Below are 12077 nucleotides of genomic sequence, written 5' to 3'. Positions count from 1 at the left end.
AATTTTTAGCACCTAATACAAAATTAAAACAAACATAATAGCTTTATCCATTCACCATTTCTATTTTCCCCTCAAATACCATAATGAAAAAAGGGCTTTAGAAAAGGGGAGAGGGGGGAGTAAGATGGTAATAATTTTCTAACCACCTTTAATGGAGATACTCTACTAGCATTATTCACTAAAAAATATAAGTACAAAACAGCTTAAAAATAAAATACAATCACTGCAAAACAGAATTGAAAACAACACGTAAGGATAATGAAATTAGGAGGTCTTACAAACCATGAAAATGTTTACCCTAGAAAGAACATTTAAACAATTAAGAAAAGGATTATGAGCTGCATAGTGGCTATATAGCAGTTCAGACTTCAATCAGTAGTAGTTTGTAGTCAGTTGCAAACTACGTAGACCAAGAGTCTGCTAAAAATGTGGAAGACAAAACGAAAAGACATTTACAAAATATATACACATTAACCAAATCTGTATCCCAATTCCAATGATTTGATTATTTACCAATTTCACTAATTCTACAAAAGAATAACTGACTTTCCCATCAATAAAAAAGTGTCTATACATAGCTTGAAAAATATTTGAGGGATAGACTTTAAACATCATAGGATTAAGTAAAAAATAAAATTAATTTCTTAAAATGAAGGACACTGAAACAGCAAATAATTCTAAGACAAAAAATATATGTCTACAATACAAGAAGAGGCTAAGTGTATTCTTAGAGACAGACAGAAAATAAAAATACCTGAATAAACTGTAAAAATGCAAATATTGTATTACAACAATACAGGAAAAACAGCAATTTAAGCCAGAGGTATCTTGTTCTGCCCTGTGTAAGTAGGAAACTCTTGCTCTTTCCCTTCCTTCCTCCCCTTCTTTTTCTCTGGTTATTTACTCCTTGCTTACATAGGAACTCTATGAAACTTGTAAATTCTTGCTGTTAAAACAAAACAGCATTCTTTTTTGTTGACGAAAAATTCCAACATGACAAAATGAAAGTTATCAGTAGCTCAAAACTAGAGGAATTTCTTTCATTTTCACCTCATTTTGTACAACATTATAAGATCATAAATAAACTAAAAGGTACTCAGAAAAGGCATTTTTCTATTTTCTTATGGCACACCTTTTCTTGTGGTACACCAGCATTAACTTTTCCATTAACATTTGAAAGTTTCTCAGTAATAGCTCCAGGGGTCTCATTATCTTTTGGCTTGGTCTAGAGCATGCTGCCAGTATTTCTGAAGCAAATAACACACTTTTCCAACTGTATGAGAATGTTTTTAAATAAGTTTTTTAAAAACTATGTTTTTCTTTGCTTTGTGCCTTTATGTACAACACAACCTTATGTTTTTAAAGGATGGATTCTGTTAATCAATGAGAAAGAACCTATCAATTCCTCTGTCCAAAATGCCTTTTTCAGGACAATACTGCTATTATTAGACAACTGCTATAGTAGAGAACATACCCAGTTATTTATTACAATAATAGAGGACCTGGATGCTAGGAGTTACTCTTGTAAGTGACTAATCCATGTCAATAGCTTCTAGTTTTCTTCATCATAATAGTCAGTTCTGTCAGTAGTGCAGAATATAAACAATAACAGAGAAAAACAGATCTGAGATCTGTACCCTAAGATTTCCTTATGAGTATGGCTAGTCATCTGATTCTTTAGCACGGTAAACAAAAAGGCCATTTTTGCACAAAATTTGAAAATTTGGTCCACGATGCAAAAAAATCCAAAATCAGTGCATACCTGAAACTGTTCAAACTTGTGTGTTCAAAGCCTAGAGTGCCATAGTCACAATTCTTGTTAAGCACATCTTAAAAAGCCATCTCAGTTGTCCTGTAGTCCTGCTCTCAAGTTAACTTCTCACCTGAACTACTTTTATTTCATTCATCTTCATTCCCAAACTTCCGCTCCTACAATCAAGAAACCGCCCCACAAATTCTTCTGCAATCCTTATCTTTCTAAACCCTGCTCTACCCTATTTCCAATCCCTTGTTACTCAAGAATCCCGTATCAGTGTGCCATCGATGTAAACTGAGGCTAAATACCTTTCGGATGCAGTGGCTCGACTCCTCCGATTCTGCTTGCCCAGGCGCTGCTATTGTCACTGCCTCTCTAGCACTAGTCACTGCTCTCAGTGCTGCTGTGCCTCGCTGCCTGCCTCCTCCATGACTTCCCTCGACATGGGCTCTTCCACGGGCCAGCAGCACACAGTGCTCCCTACTGGGGACTGGGGCTCTCCTCTGCGCTAGCGCAGCCTCAGCCGTTGGACTGATGGGGCTTTAACACGGATTTACTAAAATCCACCTACACAGCATCCTGAGGGCAAAAGCAAAAGACATGTTTGTAAAAAAACAGGATGAATGGAATACATATTATTAATGAGTCATTACAAAACTGCATAACAAGCAATATGTATGGTCAGATTCTGTTCCAACACTTGTTTTGGTTATATAGGCTTCTCTTTCATCTTCCTTCTTCTTGTCTCAGTATGGTTGCTGCAATGCAATCTTTTTGTTTAAGCCTGGCAGATACAACCTACCCAGAAGTGATGATTTTTTCTTACATTTTCCCTTTCTCTGTTACTCTTTGCCATTCTCCTCTATCTCAGAGATTCCTCTTACGGATACTCTCCCCTCAGTAGCTGTGTTTACTCCCAGTTTGCAAGTTGAATGTGTATGAGGTTACAAAGGAAAAGATTAGATTTATTTAATATCTTTTTAAAAGTTACTTCCACCTTTGAACTGAATGGACTTTTTCAGATTACATACACTGCACCATGAACCAGTCACTTCAAAACTACAAGCTTATTTCAGAACCTACCCCCCTCCAAAACTATTTAACAATTCATTTCCATTTGATCCTTGAAACAGGCTCCATAATCAAAATTACATACACTTTCAACATTACTTTTTAAACAACCAGAACTGAAGTGCTAAGAAAAAACTGCTGTGGCACAGACGGAAAATCTTCTAGTTCATAAAGACCCTGCTTTCTATTTTCTTCAAAATGTTCTCACAATTAAAGTAATGCTTATACTCTTTATAATCTGTTCAAAGCAGGGAATATTCTACTCCATTGCAATACCTGATAACAAAGTGCATTCTGTTACAAAATAGTTTGCCACTATATTTGATATTATCTTATAGATATGAGTGTAAGGTTTCAGTAATCTCTTCTTCATTGTAAAAAATACATTGTATTAAGCTAATGCAGAAAAGACAACATTGAATGTTATTATTTCTCATAATTGCTAACTTCCTGTCATGAGGAATTTCTTTGAGCTGTGAAAGAATATGAACTCTAACTACACATTACACCAATATTTACAATATAAACTACATATAAGGGAAAGACTTTGGGGCAGAAAGGGTGTTTTACCTTGCAGCACAGAATTGTTTCAGTTTTTGCCTCTCCTATGCAAACAAAATGGCTGTACACATATCAGTATGTGGGTACAAAGTCCAGTCATGTGAAGTGAAACAGAAGAATGGAGGGGAAGAAGGACAACATTGAAAAAGATAATTTATACAAGACTGACAGGATTTCTTGATAAGACACTGCTTCACTACTACGAAACAATTTCAGCATGTCCTCATAATGGATATATAGATATGCCTAATCAAGATGCTTATTTTAGTTTGTTACTGAAGATCTTCTGTTAAGACTTTTTCATGAATTTGCACTGTATTTTTCGAAAACAAGGGCTATGCCAGAATTTCAAGTACATTTCTGCCTTCTGTATACATGGGAAGCATTCCTACAGAATATCTACACAGCAATTCTACACAAACCACACTGAAACACCTTTTAAAATATAATTTCAGATCAGCGTTTTTCAAACTTTTCCATTGGAGGCACAGGATATTTTGAGATTCTCTTTTTATAAATACCATACACTATATCCCATCCTGGTTTCTTTAATATGAATTGTCTTAGAAACTATATGTTTCTAAGCTCCCAGAAAATGACTGCTTCCAGAAAGCCCAAGGACCCTAACATGAAAAATCATCATTAAACTTCAAAAAGTCCTAGCTAGTTGACATATTACCTTCCTTCTTAGCTATTGTCCTCCTCACCCCAATTTATGTATTTCTCACGAGGAAATTTGATCAGGAAGAGAAAGATGGATGTCCAAAGATTTGTGACAACCACTGCTGATGAAACTTAACAGAATCCAAGCCTTAAAACCTAAGTATGAAATTTTACTTTTTTTCCAGGCAAAACCTAAGAGCTCACAATGACTGTGAGAAATCAAATTGAACCAAGATTTTTGAAGAGCTGCCTAAATGCAAAGCTTAAATTACATTTTTCTGTGGTTCAGGAAATCAGTACAGCTTGTCCTGAGCTTTCTTCTGCATTTCTCCTCTGTCTATTTTAAAATAACATTCCACTTTAACAACTTTGAAAGAATTTTAAATTACCAGCCTTTTCTCTATCTCAAATGCTGATGGGAAATGCTAGCCCTATCTTAAAAAAAAAACCTGCACTATTGTTTTGCATTTATTCAAAGCTTTAGTAAGTGAATATAAAAAGCATTTTAAAAAGATCTTGTCAATCTCTCTAAAATAAAAGTAATTAAAGTAATTAAAAGTAATTAAAAATTACTTTTTAATCCCTTTGACTAATTATACTTTAGATTAACAATATTTTAGAATGTATAAAAAAAACCCCCTGTATATGGACAAAAGAAGTACTAGAGATACAACAGATGAGAAGCAACATCCACTGACAAAACACATTTCTTGTGTACATACACAGCAGCTCTTAAATGAATAATAACTACTTCCAGTAAATTTTATTAAAACAAATTATTATTGACATTCATTCAAAACCTTATGATTATGTAAATTAGAAGAAAGTAATGATAAAAACAAGGATATGTATGACAAAATATAGATAAAAAGCAGACTTGTCTATGCAAATTAGCATGACAATTTAAGGCATTTGATATGGAAAACCAAAATGCAGTGTATAAAGATCTATTCATTCCAACTGTAACAGTATGCAAAAAATTACAATGAGGTAATGAGTGTAAAAATAAACATCCTTTCATATCTGAGTACTGAATGAAGACTGAATAGAGGGGGTTTGTTTGTTTGGGTTTCTTTTCCATGTTTGATTAAACATCACTAAGGGGTGCTAAAGTGACAATTACTTGCTGAGTTCAAAGCTTAAGCAGGAGTGAAAACTGAAATGCCAACAGGGAGGCTGCATTTAAGCATGGCCAATAGAGTACTATGCCACCCAGTAATGTATTCTCCAATGATCCATGTTACTTAATGGATTATATTCTCCATTTTGGCCAACAGGTGCTTTTGTGGTTTGGGTTTCTTTTTCCACACGGAAACGCAGAGTCAGATATGAACACACAGTCCATTTCTTTTCTTTCATAATATATTAGAAACATTATTTTTTAAGGTACTTTGGACTTTTGGTCACAAATTGGGAGTTAGTACCTACCGATTTATTTATGAATGTTCATATGTATAAAAGAGTTCAATTCATTGAACTGGTAAAGGAAATTATGGTTTTAATTAGTGTTTGGGATGAAAAGGAGGAAGAAGGATGCATGACTCAATTTTCTCAATTTTCACTGGATTTTAGTGGTAAGGCAGAGCTGCAGCAAGTCAGGCCCTTTGTTTCAGTTCATCAAAACATCTCTGCTAAAGTTTCAGAAGTTTAGGATCCAACTTTACCACACAACTAAATGTTCATCTACCATGTATGGTACAGTGTCTTCGTAAAAACAAAACATGATACACTGCTATCTTGGCCTGCCTGGATGTTGGTGCACATGTAAATTCTTTTGCTTCCACATAAATCTCCTAATACAAACTTGTATTTTACTTAGATTCAAATGAAACATAGCAGCAACAGAGGTAAGATGAAACACAGGGTATTTGTTAACTTCTCTTATCATAGTGAAACCCAAGGAATATAGCTAATTTCAAAGGATATTTTTGAAAGACATTTACACAGAATTTAAAGATAAAAGTTTTGCTGTTCTAGGGACTATGTACAAATTGGGTTATTGGATTCTAGAGAATATTAAAAAATCCTCAGTGAGAAAAGATGCTTTAACTTCATTCTTCAGCTTAGTCCAAAACAACATTGGCAAGTTTCCCTCTGAAAATTGTGTAGTCATGTACGTATCTTGATAGAAAGTCAGTACATGAACTTGTAAAATCTGTGGATTGCAGAGGACTTTATACAGGTCTGAGGAAGTCGCAAAAGCTTTTGTACATAGAACTCTAAAACACTGTCTAAAGGTTTTGGTCTAAAGGTTTTTTTAATGATTGTGATTAACTTTTGTTAAGACTTACACATGGGAGTTCAGCTGGAAGAACGTGTTGGCTATGCCATGCAAGAAGAAAGATTCAGGTTTTGTAGTTGCTATAACCATAGTTTCTGACTATCAAATAATACTGGTCTAAGCTACTGCGAGTCATAAACAGAACATGACTTTTAAACAAAGATAGGCTTGAACAGGCAGGAAAATATTTTTCATTTTATCTACAAGATCATTAATTTTATTTCCTGGATGTGATGAAGTCAGAAAAAGCATATGGATATTCATGTCCCCACATGTTGGCAGGTCCTCCAAGAATCAACAATCATCCAAATACTGAAAAATTGAGATCAGACAGTGTTTTACTTTATTTCCACCAACTTCAGAAAGTTCACCTAGTTGATGCTTGGTGACAAGAATGCCACATCCTGAGTGAAGCTCTATGCCCTCTGAAGCCTGTACGCTTTCCTCCATGATCTGCAGCTCCAGAATACACCCTTAACCATGCCCCATTTCATGACCACAACAAAAGCTTAGTTTTGGCATGGCACATTAGGATATATAGCCATCTTAATATTAAAAGTCTTGTTAATAGCTTTTGGAAAGTTGTATTAGTCTAATTTTTCCAGACGAGAGCATAACTATTAGCATAAAAAGGAAAAGTCAGTGAAAAACAGATTATGAAGCCAGGCTGTCAAACACAGTCATTAATATAATACTTATTCCCTTCTGCTTGTAGCAGTCACTGGTCTAAATGACACATACAACATTTCTGAAAGAATGCTACAATTCATTCTGTAGCACAGATTCTTGCAGATATCTGCCTCATTAGCCTTGCAAGATAGTAGTTTTTCATACTTAAAAATGCGTAAAGAGATTTTGAACTGTATGAGGTAATAAGCTCTTAATGGGCTAGAGATACTGTCCCTGATCTCTTTCACTGAAGCATGATACTGACTCCTCTTAATTAGTGAAACTACATATAGAAGTGAACCATAAAGAAAATTTTAAATGGGACAAATAGCAACAAAAGTTTTGAGCTTGGCACAATATGGGGAACAACCTGACTAATCAGCAGTAAAAACCAAACTATGGCAAAGACAGTAATTCAGCTCTTATGTTAATTCAAACGTGTTGATCTATCTGGGACTAAGAAGGCAAAAAATAACTTTCTATTTGTCATTTATAAACCCCACAGCTACAGTAAATGTACTTGTGTGGTGGACTTCTCTAAGAAAACCTAAAATGCTGAAGAGCAATCAAAATACGAAAAGCTTCAGAAAGCATAAGTTACAATAGTAGATGAAAGAAATTAAATTGTAAAATAAAAGAAAAAAAATAAGAGTAGAGGAAAAACACAGAATATCCTAGCAAAGCAAAAGTTTCACTGAAAGATTCAGAAAATTTTAAGCATAATGTCTGGACACATATTTTAAGCCTATACAATTCTATTGCAGAGAATTCTTTTAGATCTTGAACGTCTCTTGTGGTCTTACCTATATGTAAGTACATGAAATGGAAATATAGGACTATTTCAAACCTGCAGTGTCACTGTAAGCAATCATTCACCTCACTGAACTCAATGTGAAAATGTTTGAGATTACCTGATTAAGTGGAGCTAGCTGTCTTAGGGAAAAAAGTCAGGGCCTGACTGGCTTGACAACACTTGAACTTCATTGCATTCTTCTAGGTATCTCTAGTATCTAACCATCTAACTGTACTAGTATTTACAAGTGGTGTTCCTTGCTTTATAAAAGTTTTATGAAAACAAGTGTCTGTTACTTATCTTCTACAAAGAACATTTCAACTGAAATATCTAAAATAAGAAATAAAGCAACATCTGTTTTGTTACAATACACAGAACCTAATTCCTTAAAATAGGTAAACATAAGATGAACTTAAAGTAAGTGGACAGCCTAGTTTTGGAACTATTTCCTCACCCAAAGATTATTCAGTGCCTTACATGGTAGCAGTCACAAAGCCTATTTGCCATTGCCTGTACATAAGAGCATGTTCTGAGGTATACTACCAGTATGTTTGTCTGTACATGGCAGAAGGAGAACAGGGCAGTAACTTCTGGGGCAAGAGAATTCAAAAAATTGAATTATGACTTGGTTGGGAGGCACACTAACTCTGGCAGCCAAGGAAAAGTGCCACTTCCCACAGTAAGGAACAGCCTGGATGTCTAATACAACTCTGCTGCAATGGGGACTCAAGAAGCTGGCTAGCTCTGTTAGGCATTGCAATGGGGACTCAAGAAGCTGGCTAGCTCTTATAGGCATTGTCCCTTCTCCTCTCTGCACCATTTCTGCTTCCCAATCAGAGTTGCTATTTTTTATATGTATCGGTACAGTACTATTGCTTTTCTGCCTAGATAATTCTAGAAGCTGAGAATCACTGCAAAGAAAGAAAGAAAGGTCACAGTACTGTATGATAGCTGGCCTCCAGCTGCCTCCCTGCACTTGCCAGGCTGTCAGCATGTTCCTCCTGATCATGCAGCCATTCTGGGCTGAGTGTCAGCCAGTTCATTTATTTCTATTCAACTCTTCTGGATAGATACAAACTTTTAAGGGCACACAGCCACAGAGTAGGCAGAATGTCTGAGCTCTGGAGATTCAACTCCCCAGCTTGTTGCATCCCAAGCAGGGAACATGCATATAAAACCTGAACATGAAGTAGCATTTCAGATCAGTAGCTTAGAGACCTTGTGACCCTGAGAATCACAATTCCTTCTCTCTCTTCTCCATCTGAAGATCTAATTACCACAGCCTTTGAAAAGTTTGAGCTTTGGAACCCACACTGGAAGGGTGACTGCATTCAGTTTCACCTTTACTTCCAGCAACCAAGTTACAGATGATTTGCTCAGAAAGGTTCACAGAATGTGCATTCCCCATGACAGTAGAAATACAAAACATTTTGATTAATCTGTAACAATCAAACTGTAGTAAAATGAACAAAAAAGCATTAAATCCACATGCAGACAAGACATAAAACCAATATAATAACAAATATTTTAGGTTCCAGTAACAATGGGAAGTTATAAATGAAATAATGAAAGTTAAAACATATATATGTTATAATGAAAGTTATAACATAATAAAAAATAAGTTACAGCAAACCCATATCACAGAAAAAATAAAGCAGGATACCATACTTCATATCATTTCTGGGTATGCAATCCCCTCTGTTCTAATCTTCCTGATAGTTGAAGGCTAAGCAGGACCCAGCCATTAGGCACACCAGGATTTTCATTACAATGACACTGCTAATTACCTGAACAGTTTGCCTGTGTGCAGCCAATATTTTATTAGAAGACCAAAAAGTATGTCAACAAGCTAAGTCACAATCCATAAAGGAGAGTAAATGGTTCTCAGTGACTTTAACAAAAGCAATAACGGCCCTAGAGCATGATATTAAGGCTTCCTTTCCCAGCTTCAGAAACTTTGTAGTTGTACAATTCCACCAATAAATACAGCAATTGACATCTAAAAATCAACCCTTCTATAGTGCCTCATCTAAATTTACTGAGATGAACACATGTGAGTAACACATATCTTCATTCTCCTACAGCGCAACACATCATCTTCCTTGCCTTTGTAACTATCTCACTTGTAACTGGTTGTCAATACCAAAATCTAGAAAACACATGGCTTTCCTATCCCTGCTTGCTTGGCTGAGAGAAGACACATGTGGTTGATTAAAAGAGCATATACCTCCTTTAAACCTATGTAATCAATAAAACATGACCTAGATCAGGAGTTCCATGGTACTATTTAATTTTTCAGACATATGGTCATCTTCCATTTTGTACCTATAAAAACATGAACTGAAACAATACAATTCACCTAATTCATAATCTTAAGGTGAAAAGCTCATGTTTGGTGATATCCAGCACTGAGAGGGGTTTTATTTTCTGAAAGCTTATAGGCTTAACTATAGCAACTGCTGAGAATCTCAGCTGATACATGAATTTACATTTAATTATAAATCATTCCAAATAATTTGTTACTAATAGTGGTTTTAACAGCTGTTTATGTAAATAATTTAAACTACTGGATTTATTCAAGTCTTTTGATTCTTTTTTAATATTCAAACCAAAACAGATTATAACCTGTTTATCCTTTGTCAAGGTGCCTGCAGAAAAAGAAAAATAAAGTCAGTCATTTCTGTGTGAAACACATAGTGCATGATGCTTCTATGAATGGCATAAAAAACAGGTAAGTGAATCAGTGCTTCGAGCACAATAGGAAATAGTGAAATAGGAAACTGCAATTATTGAATCAAATAATTGATTTGATAATCAGATGTATTACCTATGAAAACACTTAAACATATTCTGAAGCTTTTACTCTACAAGAAAGAACTCACTCACATACTTTTCAGTGAAGTACAAAATTTCCAGCCTCAAAGTAAACTCAAACAATATAGAAGTTTAAAAAAGGTTAAGAGGACCTAGTACATAAAACATTGTGTTGCATACTTATTGACCCCACAGCACCTGAGTATTTTCACTTTATCTCACATTCAAGAACAATAAAACCAATAAGATTTTAACATATTATTACAAAACCAGAGAAAATAGATTTGCTTGGCATTAAGTAGGGCTACCTACAGGCAGCTAATTTACAGGTGTTTAAAAACCTGGACATCCAGATATATATGTACCTTACAACACCATATATCTGCTTTGGTGTATGCCCAGATAGCAACATAATTTTTAAAATGTACATGAAGTTAGAATTGTGTTTTTCAGACTTTCCAGGATTCAAGTCCAGTTACAGAATTACATCTTAATTATTACATCCAACTTCATTCTTCTCAATATGCATACATCAGGTTTGTAGGAATATAATTAATTATTGGTGTTCATAATTACTGTGCTTCAACTACAATATGCTTCCCACAACTCTGAAGTCACTGAAATCCTTATAACTCAAAGCCAGCTTCAAGTAAGTAATAAAAAATAGAAGCAAACAAAAAATAAATTCCACAATTCTTAGTATCAAATTCTCAAAATCAAATTTTCACTCCCTTTCAAGAAAAAAATAACCCAACAACAAAACCAAATATTACTGGTGAGTCATTAGATACAGATATTTAAGACAGCTCAAAAAAAACTTAGATCAGCACAATTTCTTACTTATGTATCTAGAAAATTATGCTCCACCATGCTGCTTGGACTTTTACTTAATTTCATTCTGTTAGTAAAAAGACTTAATTACACAGAATAAACCTAAACAGTTTTCTATCTTGGGAAGATTTTCCTGTGTTTGAGCGCAGCTTTGAAGAATCAAGTAAGCTAACATCACACTGATTATCACTGATGAGCCATAGCAAAGCAAAGCAAATTGAGGTCATCAGCCCGTCAGCAATGTGACAGTCTTGAAACGTGTACCATAGGATTTGCAACCCAGACCATTTAACCCTAAAAATGTTCAGCTTCTGTATTACACTTTAATCTTTAGGCTATTTTCACAGATTGCCAATGACTTATTTCCACTTTAAATACTCACAAGTTTTGCAAAACCCTCATTTTCTCATACAAATTGGGAATTTACATGCTAAAAATAGTAATTTTTCCTCTTTTTAGGAGCTAGAAGCAATGGAAGTTATGATCAAACACTTTTTTCTAATTAGAACAATAAATCAAGGTAACAAGAAAAAGCTACATCTGTTGAGTAACAAATAAAGGTTTTACTCCCTCACCATACATACAATTAAAGAACAGATTTTTATAATATTTGCTAATTAGAAAGTTAATAAATGTAC

The 12077-nt window shown here is 34.8% G+C and overlaps 1 protein-coding gene across 4 annotated transcripts in view; it reads right to left on the bottom strand.

Annotated features, from left to right (window-relative positions):
* Window positions 1-12077, bottom strand: part of STS (steroid sulfatase) — a 107261-nt gene that overhangs the window by 93144 nt on the left and 2040 nt on the right. The gene's annotated exons all lie outside the window — the stretch shown is intronic.

The sequence above is a fragment of the Molothrus aeneus genome, chromosome 2 (assembly GCF_037042795.1).
Source record: "Molothrus aeneus isolate 106 chromosome 2, BPBGC_Maene_1.0, whole genome shotgun sequence".
In the NCBI taxonomy this organism is placed as follows: Eukaryota; Metazoa; Chordata; class Aves; order Passeriformes; family Icteridae; genus Molothrus; species Molothrus aeneus.
The sequence above is the reverse complement of the archived record's forward strand: the minus strand, read 5'-3'. Positions and strand labels throughout refer to the sequence as shown.